Raw genomic sequence first — 20,302 nt, 5'->3', positions numbered from 1 at the left:
CAAGCGCGGCCGCGCACCTGCCCCGCGGGGTCCCTGAGCGCCCCGCGGAGCCGCTGCGCATCCCGGTCACCCCATGGCCAAAACCTAGTCGTCTCCACCACCAGCTGCTTTCTGGGAGGTTTCGCAGGAGATCAGGACGGGCAACACAAACAAGGTTATTTAGATCCCGCGCAACCGTTTCTGAGGCTTTGGGTTTTAGGGTTTTTGAGGCTTCCTTTCTGAGGGTTTAAGATTTACCTACTTCAAGAGGATAAAGTGGTTGTGGGGATAAAAGCATTTCTATTAAGACCAGACTCTTTCAGTACCTAGCCCAGTTCCTGCTAAGTACCAGACTCTAAATTTTGGGGCGGACATAAACAAGCAAACAAAACATGCAATGTTGAGGGTCGTAACGCTTTGGAATTCACAGATGTGAAACTATGCTGTAATTTCACATTCAGAATTGCCTAAGAGATATCTTAAAGGAACAGCAATGTCAATGCACCACAGGATATGGACAATTTACCTATATCCTGCATACTCGTAAATGCTCCATGCTCCAGGCGTCTGTGGAATTGCAAATCAGAGACCAGGATGGTCTTGTGATGCCAAAGGAAAAAGTCTGGAAGGGTGTTTCTATACACCACGTGCAGAATAAACTACAAACGTGAGAAAATGAAAAGACCATATCCAAAGACTTCCTATGAAAGCTGGTTCTATTTACAAAAGCTGACCCTGGAGACCACAGGTGTGCTCCAAGAACAGATCAATTGGGGAGAAGAACTTCACTACATTAGCATGCAGATAATCCAACCTCTCAGAGGGGAGAAAAAAAAAATCAAAACTCCCAAGAGTGTATCTTTTAAAACTTTTGTTATTTTCAATTAGAAAGGATGCACTGAAGAGCTTACATGAAGTTACTGAGATCACTTTTCTTTGTCTTGGAATCTACAGGTACTAGAGGAGAAATTCCGCCCTTGAAATTTAGGCTCCATGAATGATCAGTGGCACAACAAAGAATTTCACGGACTGAATACCTGGGATTTTCCAGATAAGTTTTTATGCACAATTTGTAAAGTTAGAATAACTTTCAAAGTATTTGTTACATGTGCCACGTGGCTCATTACTAGCAAGGATTCTTGAACTGTTGCTACTCATTTTGAGAACTCTAGGTTAAAATTTGCTTCTTTCATTCATTATATATATATATATATATATATATATACTTTTTTTTTTTTCTGCACCAATCTCTGTAAATATATAGTTGAGGTGAACAAACAACTGCTTAAACCTTGCCAAGTGAGTTATAAAGTGTTATGACTGGAGTTTTTTTTCCGTAACCAAAGGAACAACCTCAAAGATAATTTTAAATACTAACTATAAAATATTTTATCTCTATAGCCTTTTCCCTGATTATAAGAATATAAAAATATGACATGCTTGTTACAAAAATTGAAACATTACACAGGAACATGATGTAGAAAGGCCCTTGTAATTCCATAGCCTTAAGATCATAAAAAAATAATTAAGCCTATCACCATAACACATTTTCAACGTACTTAATATCTTCCATAACCTTACCTAGTTGTGATGGTAGCACATCTACTATATGATTTTGTTTTGCTTTTGATTTTTCATCCCTTTACTGTATAAAATAGGGATGTAGGAAATTTGAAGAGGAAATTCACCTATTTTGAGTCATTTGTCCATAGCACATCCAGTGAGTTAGAGATGCAAAAGCATTGTTCTAGGACTTTTTCACAGTCATCTTTCCAGTCACTGGTTACATCCCAAAGCCAGGAATTCTCTCTCCACACCTCTAAAGTCTTGGCTTTCCATGTTCCTCTCCCCTGTACTCCAACTCTTCCAAAGTCTGAGCTCCCATGTAAATAATCGCCTCCCATTTTCACCAACTTCTTAAAGCCTTTCAGAAATATAGGTTTTGGACCTAGCAGGAGGTGACACCACATATTATATTTCAGTGATTAATTTGTAATTGTAATAGAAATGTAATTCAGGAAAGTTCCAACACTTCAAGACATTATGCATTTAAAGACAGGACTTGCTCTTTAAAAAGGCAGTACAGGGATGAGAGGGACAACTTATTTCAGAAGATCTACTTTATGTCCAAATCATAGATAAGCTATTTTGGACAACCAACATTTGTGTGCAATCATAATGTGATATGTACAGGTATTTTAAGTTCCCTATCTTCTGCAGGCACTATATAAATCTGAAGAATGGGGAAAAAAAATGACCAGAACACATTTACATGTTACCAATAAGTAAGAAAATAATTACTAACAATAGAGGAAAGAACAGTTTGTTCTATAAAACTGTTGCTCAAATAAAGAATTATTGTTGATATTAGCACAGAGCTAATACTACTTTTTCCAAATTCCTAAGTTTATAGGCAATATGGCTAACCACAGTTTTTCAGGATCATTATTAAACTTAGTTTTAGGAATTTTAACCCCAAATGTTCTAAGACATTGAAGAACTGAACTTTTCATCCCTACTAAAAAAGCCTAAATGTGGAGCTGCCAACTATCCTACAGGAAATTGAATCACCACACGAAGCAACACACCTATTATAAATGTCATCTACAGCTAGCAGGACACAATCAGTGAGCTTGTTTAATTTTGGATTTTACCAAGAACAAAAACTGTATTCATTAATAAAATATTTTTCTCCCCCGAAAGTAGTATTCACAGTGGCACTACTTGAAAGTATATGAACACTCTTCTATTTCACTGTACAAAATATTGTTCAATCAAGGACCTCCAGGGAGAAAAGCATCCAAGCAACAACTTTGGATAGATTCCATAAAAGCTAGGAGAAAGCTATAGAAGAGCAATGGAGAAATAACTTGAACTTCTGGAAGTCCCCTCCTATAGCAGAGTTGGTTTTCCTCAAGGCCCCCTTAAACTATGTAACACCCGAGGTTCTGCTCAGGATCTTGTGTGAACAAACAGTTCTCAATTCCTGCAGACCAGCACTTGGCTTCCGTCGTTGTGATGCGATCAAGAGTTCCCCTGACACATGGCCTGAAATGGTGCCAGGGGCTCCAGAAGATGCTGAAGCAGCAGCTTCCCTTTGAGAAGGAAAAAAAAGTAATTGCCTCAGAGCCGCAGCAGTTAGCTAGAGGTTGAGGTCGTTTTCTTGTGAAATGTTCAGCCAATTACTCTTACCCACAACTTACAGTGATGTTGACCATTGAGGTAAAAGGATCCACACTCTACATGAAGTGTAACTGTGTGGATGTTGGTTTCTTTGCCAACACTTGAATGATTAAAGGTCTGTATAAGTTTGTCATAATTCCTAGATAGGCCTATTGGTGTAAATGAAGAAAACAGGTAGAAAAAAAAAAAGCATTGCTTACTATGAATACCATTTCCTTACACTTAAAACATAAATTATAACAGTTTAGATTTTTCTTAAAATTAAGGAAACCAACCAAACAAACAAAAAAAACACACCACTCCACTAAACAGCTCCTAAGAACAAATACTTATGTATCTTCCTAACCCATTCCAGCGTCTCCTCTCTTAATTCCCATCAAAATGCCCATTTTGTGCCTAAGAATGGAGTTGATGGTGTCTAAAGTAAGCAGAACTAGAGAAGAATGACTTCTATTTCACCATGTATTGCTTTGAGGTACTCATTTCCTGAGTTCATTATAGTAAAGATTTGTGCAGGTTAGCTCTAAGTTTTGCTGACTTATCTTTTTTCCCTCCATGCATTTTATCTGATGGGAAATACATGAAGGAGTTGGATTCACTTTCAATGTGTACATGTAACAGGTTTAAGCAGAGCTTGCCAGTGGCAAGCTGCTCTCATTTCCAAGTGTATTTCTGGCATCAAAGTTCTTGTTTTGAAGTATTTTAAAATCTTATGAAATATATAAAATTTCACTTAGCACTTCAAAAAACCTCCAAAGGGAAGATGTACGTAATTTTGTGAGGTTTTTTTTTTCCCTTTTATCTTCTATCTACATTTTTTTTTTCACTTATGCTCTGCCTAAGGCGCTGGTAGAATTTTAAAATGAAATAAATACAAGATTGGATTTCAGTGATTTCCAGTGCCCCCAGTGTTTCAACAAACATTTAGCACCAACTATGTGTCAATGTACTTTATTAAAGTCTGCAAAAACAAGATGACTCAAAGTGTGTCCCTTAGCCAAGGATCCAGTAGTAGAGCAAACTTCAGTGTACTATACTGTAGACGGAATTCTGAAAGAAGGAAGCACATGGCAGAATAAAAGAGGGCTATTTAAATCAGGCTGGGACACAGGGAGAGTGGGAGAAGGCTGAGTCTCAAAGAATGAAATAGGAGGTAAGTAAAGAGATTGAGAAGGATTTTTAAGAGAAAATATGAGCAAACATACGGGCCTATATTCAGTAAGATATGTGTGCATGTGTATGTAGAGAAAGGAACTACCATGAGCAAGGCCTTGCTCAGTGCGAAAGAGGTAAATCCACAGACACTGGACATGGAAGTCTTGCCAGGCATCTGCAGGGAAGGATTTTGGACTGAACCTTCATGAATAGGAACCACTGAGTGATTCAAAGTACTGTGTGATATGGGATCTCATTTTATGTAGATGGAAAATTCTAGGGCTCTGTAATACTACATGAGATTGAAGGAGGCAAGGCTGAAGTCAGTGAGACCATTACCTTTGGCCATATTATTGGTAGAACAAAATTAATAATTTATAGAACATTTGCTTCTCTGATGGTTATTCTTATCTAAGACAACCTCAGTATGAAAATTCTACACAGGCATATGTTCACAGGATATGTCAGGCATGAACAGAAAACGACTGCCCAATGTGACTTGTGAGAGTAGAGACTTCTTGGTTTTAAAAATTGCAGTCTTCTAGTCAATGAAATTTTAATCATACTATATTCACCAAAACTGTTTTCACCAGAATTTATTTCAGGGAGAGCCTGCACGCAAGAATGTGTTTAATAAGGCTACTTATTATAGAAGGTGAAACTTTAAGGAGTCCTGGTTGGGATGAAACTAATCGGTGCTCTCTTCTACATAGAAAAGGGGAAGAATAGTCTGGTTGCTCCAGACGGGGAGTATGTGTCTGAGTGTGTGAGTGTGTGTGTGTGTGTGTGTGTGTGTGTGTGTGTGTGAGAAAGGATACACTTGGTCTGCAGGGTAATTCCACCCTATAAATCTCCCTCTCTACCTAATCTTTAATAAAGTTACCGAAGGCATGAAATGCTAAGATAAAGAGATTTGTTTTGTTTCATTTTATTCCAGTAAAAGACTGAGCTCAGAAGCTGGATCCGCCCAAACTAAAATGCCAGCCTCAGTTGACAGTGAAGAGAAGAGTCAAAGACAGAGGAGAAAGCCTTTTAACTCAGTTTAAAAGTAGGCAGGGCTTTTGTCCAAAGAGTTGGAGTTTGAGCCAAATGTAATCAGACAATTTGGGTTGGAGTCTCCATTTGACATGTGTATGACTGTAAGCAGTGTTATCCCTTGACTGAAATTGGAAGAGTAGAAGGAGGTGCCAATGTCCATTCCACTACATACAAACCATCATCCCCGGCAAATCACCTGCTCTTTCTTAAGCCTTAATTTCCTCACCTCTAGATAGGGGATAATAACAAGAACCTTGCGACTTATTTTAGTTTAAGTGAGCGACCACGAGTTAAATACTCTCACATTGCTCACCTAATAGATACTTTTCCAGGCACTGCACTAAATCATAGAGATTTAGCAATGAACAGAGTAGTTGAAAGTTCCTGCCTACTCTCAAAGAGTTTTCATTCTACTGGTTATGACGATCTTCTTTTAAAGTTAATTAAAATACATATTGAACACCGGCTATGTGCTAGGTGCTGAGTATACCAAAGGGGAAGAAATAACTTTGATTTCAAGAAGCTCACAGTCCAATGAGGAAGACAATTATAAAACAGTATGTATCTAACTTGTCCACTAAAACCAGGTAGTAGATATAGGTAAGCTCAAGGCAGAGAAGGGGGACAGGGAAATTGCCACTACCACAGCCTAGGAGAGATCTGAGAAAGCTTTCTGAAAGAACGAATGTCAGCCCTGAGTCTCCAAGGATGAACTGAAGAGTTAACTAGGTGAGCAGTGGGACGTGACATTTCAGACAGAGAGCAAACATGTCCCACTGCTAGTTGGAAAACACCTTATAAGATTGTTTAAATAAGTTAATCTGCAATAAGGCATTTAATACATGAGAGGTTCCCTCCTCTCTCATAGGTTCTCCATCCTCATGACTATTTTCCTATCACCACCATCAACCCACAATTATTAACCAGTTCTAGGCTGAATATGAGTGAAAAATCTAAGAGTTAGAATAGCCTTCCCAAGACCATACCAAATCATGCAGAGTCAGTATGTATAAAAAATATTTACAAGATATGTCATTGGTTAATGAACGAGCACCACTTACTGCTAGGTTGCTGGGGGGATCATTCCAACATTTCCCAAAGAATGTTCATATGAACATTATTCCTACAAGATTCTCCTTACCAAAAGAATTCTGTGGTCAAACAAATTTGGGAAATGTTGACTATGTAGACTGTTTGCAGTGATTTGTAATAGACGTGAACCTAGCAAAATCTAGAAGTTTCTACAGCAAAGCGACCTGTTTAATGTTATTTTATAAGGATCAGCTAAACTTATTTGACATAGAATTTTTTTTTTTAATACAACTATCACCTGTTAAAGCATACTTTGTAAAACTTTGTCCTTTACCATGTCAAGTAAGTGCAAAAACAAACACAATACATGAGTTCTGTAGGGTCCCATATATTCAAAATTCCCACCAAGGACATCCGAGTTTCCCTCCTCAAGTGTTTGTGTACTGTTGAGAAATGGTCAGAGAGTAATGTTTCTCCTTCCCTCCCTTCCTCTTTCTCTTTTTCTTGTCCCCAGAGAGCAGTCAAAAATATATATATACACATTTTTGAGCCTCTCTGATGTTCTAGTTGCTGTGAAATACAAGAACATGAAAGAGTCAGTGCCCTGCACCTGGGAAGAAACTTATAATATCCTGCTGAGAAGATCAGACACGTGACCAGCTGCTGCCTAGACACAGTGTAAAGTGGCATAGAAATCATTCACCTTGGGAGCGCTTTTGTAGTTCAGAAGGAGGTGGGGTATGGACTGTAGTTAAGTATACAGGGTTACAGGAAGAAAGTGAACCTGGATGGACGTCTTTGACGACAAAGTGTGGTTTGAATGGCTGTGGGAGGAGGAGTCAGCTGGCATTCTTTTCAGGTAGAAGAAATGTCTGGAGATTGGATAAGGGTTACATGTGTGGGCAGTAACAGCCTGGATGGAGTAGTCTCTTTGGAGGGAGAAGGGAAATAGAATTGAATACTTAAATGCGTGGCCTTGAGCTAATGGATATTGTGGGCATTGGAGAAGTGAAGTGCACTGGTAGCCCAGGAGGATAAAATAAACAAGAGAGAAGGAGGGAGACGAAGAATCCATCGCAGGAGTCCAGATGCACAGCAATGGGCAGGGTTCTATAGGTATCCATTTTAGTGGCCTACTATGATAGTTATGAGCATGACACTGGGCACAGAGCATGACATTGGGAACAGAGACCTAGGCTCAAATGCTGGCTCTCTAACTTAGAAACCATGTGGCAAATTAGGGTGAATTATTTAACTTCTCTGTACCTAAGTTTTCTCTTTTATAAATAGGGGTAAAAAAACATCTCAAGAAGGTTGCCCTCCCAGGACATACTCCATACTTTATTTTAATTTTAAGACAAAATTTAATTCAAAACCACATACCCATATGCCTATTTCATTATTTTGTTTGGTTTCACTTTAACTTAAATGCATTTTTAAAAATTTATTGGGGTGACAATTGTTAGCAAAATTACATAGATTTCAGGTGTACAATTCTGTATTACATCATCTATAAATCCTTGTTGTGTATTCACCACCCAGAGTCAGTTCTCCTTCCATCACCATATATTTGATCCCCCTTACTCTCGTCTCCCATCCCCCACCTCCCTTACCCTCTAGTAACCCCTAAACTATTGTCTGTGTCTATGAGTTTCTGTGTCTCATTTTTAAAAAAATTATAAATACTCGTATTTATCAAATTTGTTACCTGCAGCAGCTAACAGCTGATTTTAATAGTCATTCATCTCCTCCCCATCTCTTCTAAAACACAAAACTACCAACACGATTCTGTACGTAATTTTGATACCAGTAGGAGTCAACACCCGTATCTCTGAAAATTAACACCATTAGCAACAGGATTTGTTGTACCTGCTACTTTAAACAATTTAAACTGCAGTTGTTTTATTAAGCAAAATTCAAAAGCATGCCATTAATGTTTTATTTCATTCTGAAGATTAGCTTTTGAAAACATGTTATTCCACAGAAATCTGGACACTTGCCATGCCCTGATCTTGTAAACCCAAATTTTGAGTATTCCAGGTTTATGCTTAAACTGCAGTTCCTTGATGAGGAAAAAAACAAAAAAAAAATCAAAAAACAACAACTGCGTAGCATTTTTCTTCCCATTGTCTGAATACATAATGGCTGTACAAATATTATATATATATTTTTATAAATCTCCAGGGCATACTTACTACCTAGAATTACTTACTGTGTGAACATTTTTCATTGAGATCTTTCGGCACTAATATGAGCAGGTTTTTAATTTAAGACAAGTTTGAGATCCACTGAAATTAATGGTTGTACTGTGTTTTTCTGGTGACTTTATATATATATATATATATAAAACAGCACTACATGCTTTAACTCTTGAAGTACAACTTCTAAGTTTTATGAATTTTGCCATTTTGCTAATACCACTATACTCACTGCATCCACTATTTCACTGGAATTATTTTTCTTCATATAAATTTTTGTTGCAAATCTAATCAATGGAGAGGCTTCTGGATATTTTAGGTCCACATTCTAATTTCAGTCTTCACATTTTGTCTTCATAACTTGTCCTTGGTGACCTAATGATCACGAACGCGCACCTTGAAAATGTCCTTTCTTCATTGGGGTCAAAGCCCCAGCTAACCAGATCATTCCTTTTTGGCATTCTTTGAGATCTTTCAACAAGCAAAAATTATGACAGACTTCAACTCCTGTGGAGACTGTCGTTTTCTTTTGAAGGCCCAGACTCTACCCATACAGAGTTTTGGGGGTATATTAAATGTGATGAAGCAACAGCTTTCAAACTTTTTTGATAGGGCGTCACAGTAAAACATATATTTTATACTATGACCAGTATACTTGTTTACAGTAGGAGGTGCAATGAACACTATTGTTAACTGTGCTTATTTTTGAAGAAGTGTGGGTGCTGATTCCTATTATAAAAAATATGTAAAGTACAGGAATGATTTGATAGCCGTACTTGTTTTAAAAGGTAGGGGGAGTGAACTCCTATTAAAAGCAACTCCTGTGTATTTATATATAACAGTCTTGGGAAAATTTATTTATAGTCTATGTTTAACAAACTATGCATTTAAATTTAAGTGAAATCAACAACAAAAAATATATATATACAATATAAAGGAAATCTATATATAATTGAAACAGTATACACACGTATATTTGATCTAATATATACAGATAAAGAATTGAAACAGAACTTACATGAAATAATATTTGTCCTTACCATGTATGATTCACTCTGATGTTTTATATTCTATTTATTTTGAAAATCTTGATTGTGAACCACTAAATTGATTTTGCAATCTACCAGTAAGTTTGAAAAACTGAGGTAAGGAATCACCTAGTTTGATAAATGTTAGTTTTCTATCCCTCTTCTCCTTACCTCCCACTCTGTAATAAAATCTCTCCTATTTTTCTACTGCAAGGGAGAACTAAGTAGAACACGGGGATCTCTAAGGTTTGAGCTGTCTAATAGGCAGATTATTTGGTAAATCATTTCTCCCTACATGTGTGAGTTTCCTCAGGGCATTAGATGCTTACCAGTTGAACACATAAAGCAGGGGGCACCTACTAAAGTGCCTGTAGGAGCCAGACAGTTTGTGTGAATGAATGATGTGGTTGGTGGGGACCTGCAGGGGTAGTAGATGGGGACTTCAGAGGACTCATGTGGGAATGCTGGCCAGCTGTTGCCAGAACTTCAGCTTTTTCAAAAAAAGTCTCAATATTTGGATTTTTAAATGCAAAATTTATGTTTTTAAAATTTTGACAACTAATGAAAACGAGTTAAACATTTTTAAGGACCAAACAAAGATGTTAATGACCCTTAGTGGTCAGTTTGCAACCTCTAATATCAATAGTCCTTAGCACAAGTGACAGAAACCTTCCTGACAGCAGCGTTTTAGACAAGCACATAAGGACCTTATAATTTCAAGGTAGAGAAATTAAGTGTTTCTGGAATCTGGAATGCTAATGTGGGGTCACTGAAAGACTCTTTGATTTGGAGTCAAAAGACAGAGATTCCTTTCCTGGTTCCAGCAGTTACTCAGGAATAGCTTTGGCCAAATGATCTCAGCTGTCCATGGACCAACTGGACCTCTATGAAATGTGCTGTAAGGAACTTGGCCTGACCAAAAATATCTGACACTAATGACCTAACAATTACTAATGACCCAACCAAATACGGAACACTGTTTCCCACAGGCTGCCATATATCCTGACACTTTTATTGGCAAATGAATAGGAAAATTTTTTTTTTCCATTTGGCCCTCATTTTCCTTTTTAGCTCTTAAACCTTTACAAAAATTTTCCTGGAAAACCTAGCTGTTTTCTTTATTTCTAGGGGTCTTTTCCTCTTTCAACCTCTCCTACATAACCTTATGTTCCCAAAGCACCTCTTGAATAATGATAATAATCTCTCTTCTCACGCAAGACCATATTCTGTATTTTTAATGCCTACAGGTTTGCATCCAAACTTCAGTTAGACTCCTGAGAGCTCTTCTAAAATCTATCTCACTGGACCCATCTGTCCTCACCATTCCAGGTGGTTGACCCCACCTACATACCCCCACCTCTCAGCAAGTTTCCTCCTTGAGTCTCATCTCCCCATATTTGGTCATATTTGTCACGTGCACATCCAGTCTTCTCTTTCTTTCCATCTAATCTATTTCTGCCTTTCATAGGTTATTTCCTTCGTGCAAAAGTTCCTTCAAAGGATGCTTTGCATAGAAGCAGATGACAAGCTCTCCCTAAGAGTAGTAGGAAAGACTGGAATGGAATTATCTTGAGCTCACTCAGGGAGGGGGTCACTCAGGAGGAGATTAAGGATGATGGCTTCTAGAGTTGAAAGCAATACATATACTTTCTCTGTTTTGATTTTACCAGGGGGTGAGTCCTTTCCATAGATATTGTTACATGATTCATCCTTGTCAACTGAAACTTTGGTTCAATTAACTACCAAACAAATATTTGCTGAACACCTGCTGGGGGGTAATCTGGCACCGTATGAGTTGCTCAATTGAAGAGCTGTGTTCAGAAGATCTTTGGCTTCAGGGAACCCAAAAGCTAGAGGCACTGATCAACAAATGGGCAATTCCAGTGATTTCAAACGAAATTCTTGTGTGCTATGGTAGAAGCATATGCAGGCCAGGAAATCCGAGGATCCAGCCCGGCTTCCCCCAGAGAGGATATCTGTGCTCTCTTCCACCTGAAAACTCATGATCAGAGTTTGCAAACTTGTCTGGGATTTAGGGAACAATGTGAGAACAACAGAAAGTGTGGGTCTGGTGGTTCTGATGGGGCAAGAATCAGCTCGCGCACTAGGCCTCAGGCACCACAGACACAAAACAGTCTTTTCCTTCAACTCTCCCAATTCTCTGCAGTGGAAGCCTAAGAGTGAGGCAGAAAAGGAGGCAGAGAGCTCCAACCACTGGGGCAAAGGAGGAAAGAGTAGGCATGAGTCTTTAAAAGTATAGACAACCGACCAACTGGAAGCTGAGAACATCAAGATGGTCATGTTTATTCAAAAAGGACAATTAAAAAGGCAATTGTGGCAGATAGAGGAGAAAAACTGGAGCTGCGAGGTAAGTGGGTGAAGAAAATCCAGCCCTTTGAGAACTTGATTACATTTTGCATCTTGAATTTCCCACTTTCTTCTCCCTCTGCCTACCAACAGTTGGGCCCTATGGCCTCAGAGTCTTGTTCTCTGTGGGGCAATGAACATTAGAAATGAATTAATCAGGGGAAGTAAAGATTGCTAACATGCTTCTCTTCAGGGTGAGACTGGCACTTGAATTTAACCAGTTTGGTTGGACCCTGGAGGAAAGTGTTTGTTCTACCTGAGTAAAGCCTCTACTCCAGCTCTTGACACCCTCTGCCTCAGCAATTCCTTTATTTAGTGACAAAAAAACAATCCCTGTTCCTCTTCATCCTTGAGTGGATTATATGCTGGGTTATGCTGGGCCAAAGAGGGAGAATTCAAGAGAATCGCTTTTGGAGGAAGGTAGTTCTTGTTTCCACACCTGACCTTTGCTGCTGACTAACCTGAGACTCTCACATGAACTAATTAACTTATCTAAGCCTGTTTTCTAATTTGTAGTAAGGGGAAGCAGGACCTATATCATAGAGTTATGCATGTAAAGCAGTGCCTGAAAAATAGTAAGTGTTCAAAAATGATGATGATGATGAATTATAAATGCAGATACAGAGTATGTTCGGGGTTTTTTAATTAGTCCCAGCTTACCCCAATGCTTCACTCTTCTCCCAGATTCTGTTATCTGCTGGTCAACTAAGAGCGTCTTTCCAGCCTTTATCAATATGATTAGGTATAGTAATCCTGGAAAGTTCTCTCAAATTATTTATCTAATTAAACAAGCAAATCTTTTAAACCCAGACATCCTAAATCTCTATAGCTTGTCTCTGTTTATTTGGCCAGAATAGCTCAGATGGTAGGGAAGGGCTTTCCGGATGGAAACAAAATAAATTAGCAGCCTGGAAAATAAGGACCTGTAAGTTACACGAGCCTCACTAAAACAGCCTGTTCACCCTGTTTATTTTGCTATGGTTTCTAGCATTAGTAAGGGATTGGGAAAATCCAGGTTACCACCCAGCAGGCATTCCCTCCAAAGATAGATACTGGCAAATACTACATTTGATGTGTGATAGCCAAATCTGAAGTTAACTCTTCAAGTAATTAAATCACTAAACAATCTATCACAATGATTTGTTTCCTACTAGACTCAATTTCTCCAGGGTTGTAACCATATCAAATTCATTTTTCAATCTCTGGTGCTAAACACTGGCTGTCACATACCAGACATCCAATAAATGTCTGTTGAATTAAGTTGAACTGAATAGCATGGAGCTCTCCCTTTTTTAAGGCTACCTCTCTGTGATGTTTCCAGAGCTTCTAATACATCTGAGAATCAATAACTAGACTTAGAGGGGTATTAATGTGGTTAATGGGCCTATAAACCTCACATTCTAAAATATCCCATGATTTAGAATGACTTTTGTGCTGGGGAGAAAAAGCGCTGGTAGAGGGACACTCTGCATTTTTCACCTCCCAGTGTCCTACGGAAGCATTTATTCTCTGGGTACCTAAAATCAGTATTACATTCATTTGTTTAGATATCTATTCCTTATGTAGAGTCCATGCATCCTATTGACCTGGAATTTACCAGGCTTATGTGGGTTACCCCAGTATAATTATGAATAACATTGCCTTTTACTCTAAAAATTGTGCTGGTTGGGATGATAAATCATATGGACCCTCTACTTATGGGAGAGTTCATCCATCATTTAGCTGCCCAACCCCACCTCCCTTGGAATTCTGGGTACTACACTGTGCCCAGGCTTACTTCTATGAAGGCACCGCTCTCAATCACTGCATTCTGGAGCCCACTCCTGAAAGAAAAGACACCTTTCTCGGTGGAACAGCAACAACAAATCAGTTCTCTAAATTTAAGTCTATCCTGTCATCTTGGACATCTAATGAACACTAAGAAACAAAGACTCCCTAATAATTACACCCCAGAATTTACTGACATCTAGAAGACATGGCCATTTGAAAACTCTCATCTAGTAATTAGATTTAAACTTCTCAGGTTAAACTGCACCTTTATAATGTAGCTTATTTTGTCAAAATCAGTTAAGGCCCTCTAATGTGTTTTGGAATAAATGAACAGACAAATGTAAAATGTGGCTGGCCAAGGTAATCAGAAAGCTCACTTCAGTCAATAACAATGACATTTTAATGGGTTCTTTTTACTACTGGGAGGTAATTGCGCTTGGCTTAAATTCTTGTAATGATGGAACAAATCAGATTACTTCATACTTTTAGGAACATTTGGCTACGTTGTGTTTTGGTGCTTTCATAAACCCCATTGGAAATTAAATCCGCTCTGTGATTGCTCACTCTCCCTATTTTGTGACATGTCTGTCTCATGTCAGCAAAATGGTAACCATTGTCTACCTTAATCTAAGACAATGTAGTAGAGTTAAGGTAAATTACCTCCTCTGCTCCTCTCCTTTCAGATCTCCCTATTTGTAACTATCAAATTTTGGCATGCCTACGGGGACACAATCTTGTTAGAACAAGCAGGGTAATTCTCATGTGAGACTTTAGGACTCTCTCTACCGTAAGTTCAAAACGTACCAGTGATTCAAATTTAGATGAGGGTATGAGTTAGTAAGAACATGAAGAGCATCAAACAGTATTAAGAACTTAAATACTTTTATTTTGTGCTACCAGTTTCTCCTTTCCCTAATTCTAGGTGGACATGCAAGCTTTGAGGCAAGGGAATCCACGGCCATTAAAATACCATTAAAATTAATTAGTCATTAGTTTGGCGCATTTAATCTTTAGGCTCTTACCCAGGGCAGGTAAAATATTCTAGCAAACCACACACAACTTTCCTGAATACTGCAGCTATGAAGCTCATACTGTAAAAGATCATACTGTAAATCTGCACATACAGTGCAGCAGACTGATGTCAAATATTTAAAATATATGTATCGTTATTAATAAACAACATTGTGGTAGAGACTGCTAGCTGTCCCCTAATATTTGTGCTTTCTTCATCAGTTGTATTATAATCTCAATTTTTACCTAAGCATATGACTGCTCAAAATAGAGAAAATTCCCAGATTCCTATGAGTTGGTAGGCAGGTGTTGCCACATAACTAAGTTCTGGTGAATGGGTTGGGAGAAGTGTCCTGTGGAAGTTTTAGGAACTCTCATTAAAAGACATCTGTCATATATTTTTTATCTGTTTGTCTTCATTCTTTACTTTTTCCTACTGCCTAGAATATGAAGTTGATGGCTGGAGCTGGAGCAGCCATATTGGACCATGCGTTGAATTTAAGCATAGAGGGCACACAGAACAGCTTCCAAATAGAAGGAACACGTCTTTGAAGATTTTGAAGACTTTATGGAATGATGTTGCCACATTAGATCTAGACTGCCTACTTTCAGATTTTAACATGATAGAGAAAGAAAACATTTATTTTCTTTAAGCCACTTCTATTTTAAATCTCTGTATTCAACATCAAACACAACCTCAACTAATACAAACACCAATAACGAAACTCCTAGTAATTACCTGTGATCTAGGACCATAAGTTAGTCTCATCAGAAAGTAGTATGATCTAAGACCATAGTTTAGTCTTGTCAAAAAGGAGCATGTTAACGTCGACCAGGCTGGAATTTTGATATTGGATGTATGGTTTCTAGCTTATAATTCAAAGATACTCTGTAGTAACAGATTGCTAGTTAAGAACTTCCACAGCTATCTGAAAATGATTTCTAGAAAATATGCCAAACACAACCCTACAGTATGACCCTGGAGCTTCTCAGAGGGCTCAGATATTTGTCTTCCCAGTTGGATTTAGAAGTCACTGCAGTCTGGAAGCCATTGAGATGAAGGCATTGAGATGAACCAAAAAGTGGTTTCCCTGCCACAAAGAACAATACTGTCATTTCCGGGAGGTTCTCCTTCCCCCAGCCCACCTCCATCACTCATTTATATACTTGAACACATAAATGTTTATACATTTTTTTCTGACTCAATAGTCTCTGAGCACAATTCTCTTGTTAAATCATTAAAAGCTGAAGGGTCTTTTCAAAATTATTTCTTTCCATGATTTGTCATTTAAAGTCAATGTTTTCTCCTGCTGCAAATCCAACAGCTTTAAAAATGAATTTTTGTGGATCCAAGTCATGTCTGAAAGTTTTATAGGATGACATACTATGGTCATATAGTCAGGGTACAAATACTTCTGAACGTACAATATTTTAAAGCAAAACAGTTTATGTGTCAGCTGCAGGAGTTTACAGAACATGGCCATCTTACTACCAAATCCCCAGCAGCGCCCCTCAATATAAATCTGTTGAATGAATACATGAAGAGTCTGCCGGAGGTAGTGAACTTATCTGTACACACTTGAGGCCCACCTCTTGTCACTGCATGTACACACAGCCTCCTAGATGACTTTACAGGACTGTAACTCTATATTGTCAACCAGTTACTAAGGGACCTGTTTTTCATAAATTGCTCTAGTACCATACCCTTCTTCTACAGAGAGTTGCTACACATTCTAAATCCCTGACGCAATATCCTTCTCACTTAGATCTCCCACCCTGTGGGCATATTGTTAGATATACCTGGGTGTGGAGGGTTATGTATGCTCAAGCTCCCTTTGGGAAAAAAATTGCCACTGTCAGAAATGTGTTAATTATCAAAATTAACTATATAGATTATGAATCATAAATCTCACTTCTATTTGTTCACAGCAGTCTCTGCTTTAAAAAAAAAAAAAGATAGGAAATAAAAATGGTTATAAGAACCATTTGGAAAGAGACCTACCACTATCTCAGTGAAGGGCTGATTATCCCCAGAACCCATTCAGCATTGCCAGAGCCCCCTTCACTTCACTACTGCTTACTATCAGGGAGCAAGGTAACCACATTATCTAAGTAGAAAATACTTCCGCCTTTCAAAATCTGGGGTTATCTGATCACAAAGGGAAAAACAGGATCAAACACACATGAAGATAAATGTTCTGTCATTCCTAATGAACACTAGCTAACTATAATGCCATTGATAAGCTGCATCACTAAAAACAAGATTTATTAATTAAGGGAAATCATATTTGTATTAACTCATCTATTCTCACTAAAACCAGCATTTAGTCATTTCCTATATATTGCCATGATATGTTTATTTACAAAATTTAAAATGTTAGTAATACCACTTTTGCTAGATAGTTGAACTGTTTCTTCTACCAGTGTTAGTATCTGGGTTAGAATTTTAGGTAAAAAGGTATAAATAAGTCATGCTGAACTAGTGAAAGAAAATCAGATGTTTGAGACTATATTGTAGTTAATAGGAAAGTGTCCTTGCACTTGGGAGGTACGTAGTTGAGGAGAGAAAGCCATAATGTGTGTAGCTTTTTCTCAGGTGGTTCAGAGAATAATTGTGTGTGTGTGTGTGTGTATGTGTGTGTGTGTGTGTACACAAAGAGAAAGTAATAAAGCACATGAGGCAGAATGTTGACAATGGGTGAATCAGGGTGAGGAATATGCATGTGCTCTTTGGAGTTTTCCATTAAATTTGAAATTATTTCCAAATAAAACATATTTTCAAAAAGGCAATCAGAGCAGTGACCATGAATAATCATTTCATGTTTGAGCACTCTTTCCTGCCTCCCCCAAGTATACACACTTCACACACACACACACACACACGTGCGCACACACAGGCACTTAACATAATTTTTTTTTACCTCCATAATGAGTGTTAGCACTCACATGAGTGAGAAATTCCGTCTTCACGCATTCATGCTCTAAATGATTCTAAGAGACTTTTTAGACAATGATTTGATTTTTAAGACAATTTCAAAGGCATAATGTAATGTCCTTCCTTATAAATGAGGCCACCCTTTTAGCCTTTAAGATTTGGTTGAAACTGGAGTTCAACCATGGAGTATCACTAGCTGAGAACACATGCTCGCAGCATACAGCTGAGGCATACTGCCTGAGCCACAGGCGAAAAGGAACTACTTCGGACTACTGACTTCAAAAGTGCTGATGAATACAGTGAACTGTGGAAGATGTATGATTTGTTCTGAACACATTTACCATGAGTGATGGCCCAGATTTGGTAAGTTAGCTCATTCCCAGTGGAGATGAAAGTTTCACTGCCTTGCCTCTTTCAACATTCTTGTTGAGACAGGTTTCACACTTATGGGCCAATGTACTAACAAATCATAATTTGCAGTATAATGAATTTATTAGCTACACTATGGATCAATGCTGTACATAATATTCCTGAGTCAACATGAGCTCTTAATTAAATGTCCTCATTATAATGCCTTGGAAATTTTCCTTCAGAGTACCAAACTTTAAGACATGAGTCTAAGTGTCAACCAGTAATTACGCTAGTAATTTTTAGAGATGGGCCAGGGTCATGTCCGGGGTCAGGTTAAAAAGTGATGTGTTATGCATGGAAGGCTATAAAATGGATATATGTGATGGAAACCACCAATAAATTGACTGATATATATGATTGAAACCACCAATAAATCATTCTATGCCTTAAATTATTCTGACACACAGAGTATCAGCCTCTGAGCAGCCAATTTCAATTATTGTCTTAAAAATATAAAATTAAGATAATCAGTTTATTTGGCAGGAGCAGCGGTATGGCCACTAAAAAGGAAGTTTTAAAAAAATGAGAATAGGATAGTACCAATCTTCAGTATGAATTTGAAATCCTTATTTTAAATTGATGACTATCATTCAGAAATACAAAAAGGAAGGTGACGGAATAAGAACCTAATTCCAAGATAATTCCAAGGAAGCGGCTGTTTACATGAAAAATTTGACATGGATTATCACCAGAATTCAACCGTTTTGTTGTTTTGTTGTTGTTTCCATTAATAAAGAAACATGAGAAAAATATACGTTTTCTCTTGGTACCCACTAGGAGAAAAGGGGGGGAAGAAGGAGAGAGGAAGAGAAGTGGGGAGAGGGAGAGGAAGGGAGACAGGGATAGAGGGAGAGAGAGAGAGAAGGAGAGGGAGAGAAGTCTGGAAAGAAATAAAAGTCCAGCTTTAAGATCCCCAAATACGCTATATTTCAGGCCCCCTTCATAATACCATATTATGCTAAAATGTATTAGAAATGTTTCTTATTTTTAAAATTAATTGGTAGGCTTATTTACATAGGTGACAGTTCTATTCTTTTTCTCTTTCAGGTGAGCTCTGTGGGCTGCCATCAGAAAGTCCTAGCCAAGCTCCAATTGGTCCACTTTGTGCTAGGTAGCGTACACAGCTCTTAAAATAAACCACGCAGCACCAATGCCACCCTGCTAAAGTTGAGTGTGCCATCATGTCCTATAGGGTACCCATGCCCCAGTATTTTATTACAATGCACCATGAATCTATTGGCAGTAAATTTCCAATATCCCACACAACATGGTGATTTGTTAATTCAGTTTGGTTCTCTTTTTAACTAGCGTCTTTTTCCTCTCTAAAATATCAATAAACCATCTGCTTTTATGTGTTTATCAAATAACTTTAAAAATATATTTAATGGAGAGTAAGTAACCCATGAATTAATACATTCATTAGTGGTGATCCCCCTTTCCTTGCTTAATTTTCTTTTAGGCACTAGCTTTTTGCTATCCTTTCAAAAGACAGTCTAACTTCTAAGAGTAAGGAGCCTTTCAGTTGTAGAAATGTCCACAGGCTGCCCTACTTTCATAACAGAAAGGAAACAAGTTTCACTAAAGAAGAGAAAGGCAGTAGACTCTGTGCCTTATACACTGACTTCAAGTTCACCAACACATGATTTTCATATTTTGGGGACTTTGCTTCTTTCCACACACAGGGCTCTTTCATTCCCTGGCCACAAAGGATAAGTGTGTTCTACTTGTTACATTTGTAATGAAAATAAAATATCATAAATTTTCCTTTGCAGAATAAACATCTTAAATCTAATGTTTCCTTGGGAAATAAGTTCAGGAAAGAATTGTTAAGAGACTGTACATTAAGAAAATATTTTGTCAAGGAGTACCAAGTACCCTGAAAACTTAGAAATCCCGTTCCTTTGACTCATAATGATCATATTACATCATGCATATCAGTATTTGGAAGCTACTGAGACATTTCAACATAATATTGTCCTTAGGATCTATGCTTTGGGACTCTGTTATAAGAAAGTCAATTTTACACCAATTTGTCTTGTTCCTTGGTAACTAGACCTCCTTTGATAGGATCTGAGAATTGATATTCTTATTTCATAAAGAACACAAAAGTGACCCAAATGGATGAAGTTTCAAAGGTGGTCCCTGTCAAAGTACTTTGACCTCAAGCAAAGTTGTCCCAATTTTTCCTGTGTGTG

At 37.9% G+C, this 20,302-nt stretch overlaps 1 protein-coding gene across 9 annotated transcripts in view; it reads right to left on the bottom strand.

The window, feature by feature from the left end:
* PDE4D (phosphodiesterase 4D) overlaps window positions 1-20,302 on the bottom strand; it is a 1,269,731-nt gene that overhangs the window by 51,232 nt on the left and 1,198,197 nt on the right. The gene's annotated exons all lie outside the window — the stretch shown is intronic.

This window comes from Rhinolophus sinicus, linkage group LG03 (assembly GCF_036562045.2).
Source record: "Rhinolophus sinicus isolate RSC01 linkage group LG03, ASM3656204v1, whole genome shotgun sequence".
Lineage (NCBI taxonomy): Eukaryota > Metazoa > Chordata > Mammalia > Chiroptera > Rhinolophidae > Rhinolophus > Rhinolophus sinicus.
The sequence above is the reverse complement of the archived record's forward strand: the minus strand, read 5'-3'. Positions and strand labels throughout refer to the sequence as shown.